Source organism: Carlito syrichta, unplaced genomic scaffold, assembly GCF_000164805.1.
Source record: "Carlito syrichta isolate Samal-C Ts95f unplaced genomic scaffold, Tarsius_syrichta-2.0.1 Scaffold121439, whole genome shotgun sequence".
Lineage (NCBI taxonomy): Eukaryota > Metazoa > Chordata > Mammalia > Primates > Tarsiidae > Carlito > Carlito syrichta.
Window position 1 is genome coordinate 31217 of NW_007065535.1, and position 1677 is coordinate 32893.

At 43.8% G+C, this 1677-nt stretch overlaps 1 pseudogene across 1 annotated transcript; it reads right to left on the bottom strand.

The window, feature by feature from the left end:
• Positions 1-255: 255 nt before the first annotated feature.
• On the bottom strand, positions 256-1635 carry LOC103249579 (annotated as a pseudogene). The gene has a single exon (XR_503624.2). The product of XR_503624.2 is annotated as a ras association domain-containing protein 8 pseudogene (transcript).
• Positions 1636-1677: the final 42 nt, after the last annotated feature.

Below are 1677 nucleotides of genomic sequence, written 5' to 3' on the forward strand. Positions count from 1 at the left end.
CATAGTTTATTTTTGTATGCACACAATATAATACTTTCCTAATGTACTTAAAATGCTACAAATAAAAATGAAGGCTTTGCATTACAGCTGCTGGACAAAAAAAATCAACACTGTTGAGTGAAAACACAGTTTCTTTGTTCTTTAGCATCAGTGCACAGGGTATGGCTCCAAGTGGTATGCAATTTAGGAGAGAAAAAAGATTCAAAAGATCAGCGGTTTGTGGAATAGATCCTCTGTTCATCATTGACACAAATCAAAGAAGAAAGTCGACTGTCCTTGGTACCTTTGTTGGGTCTCCCCGCTACAGCCAGATAATGTTATACAAAGATGCCCTCAGGATTAAAACCGGATGAGATAGGATTCTGAAGAATACGGAGATTACTGGGGAGCTGCCGAGATGAACCGGGTCACTTCAGGGACCCAGATTGGAATGGTGCCTCTCTTTCTATGTCTGCAGGTGAGGCCTCTATTTCAATGGGCTCGGCCGGCAAAACCATAACTTTTGTCCCTGTCTGCTGAATAAACTGCTGGAGATTGACTTGCTGCAGCTCTTTAGTCAACTGCTCCAGTTCTTGTTCTTTATCCTGTAATCGTTTGGTGGCTTGTCCGAGCGATCTTTCCACAGCTTTAATGCCATTTTCCAATCTCAGAGTCCCTTGGCTTTGAAGGTCAATCTCCCCTTTGACTTTACCTATCTTTCCTTTAACCTCTTCCTCATTGACCTGTGCCTCCTGAACTTCCCGTTGCAATTTTTTGGCTTCAAGACCACTCTCCATAGTCTGGATCTAGGCCAAATAGTCCTTTAGTTTGCTTTCACATTCTGTGATCTTCTGTCTTATTTCTTGAAGTTGATCCTTCAGCTGTTTTTCATTTTCCTGTTCGATCTGTAATTCATTTTCCCAGAATTCCTCCTCTTCAATTTCTACATCATTTCTTTTGATCTTTTGCTCTAGGCGGACAATTTCCTCTTCAAGGTTAGAGTTATATTTTTGCTCCCCAAATCATATTTCTATTTCATTAGATTCCAACTGTTTCTCAAGGGATTGAAGTTTTTCTGACTGCAGACGGATCAGCTTCTTCAACTCATAAACTCAGTTTCTTTGCCTTTTCCAAAAATGTCCATTAATCCCTTGGCACCTCCTGTGAATGTTAATGATTTCCTTTTAGGCTCTCTCCTTTTGATTGATTTGTCAATCTGAGGCCTCAGCTTGGCTAAGGGGGGCAGACTCTGCCTATATAAAGTTCTTTCAGGAATTCGAGCCACACTATCTGAAGTAGGCCGCTCACTGAGAGATGGCCCGGTACGCCCTAGAATGAGCTGCACATCGCTAGCATACTGCCCCCATTTGTTTAAGGATATAATAGGATTTTCATGAGGTGCTAAGTGTCTTTCAGTATCTCTCCATTTTTCTATAAGGGTGTACCTTCCAGTTCGACCTACTGCTTGAGCTAAGGCTATGACAACCTCCTGGCAAGTTGTGACTTCGGTGACCCCACAAACAATCCTCTGAACTCCATCCACCCGTACTTTAAGTTCCATGGTGCACTGGCCAGTCACTCAAGGGCCCTGAGAGTGGTCATGGGGTGCTAGGTCATGCCTCTGGCTGCAGGAACACGGAGAAGGCAGTCTGTGCAGTCAGTCAGTTTCGCAACTGGTCCGCCCCCGCAGGCCTCCCG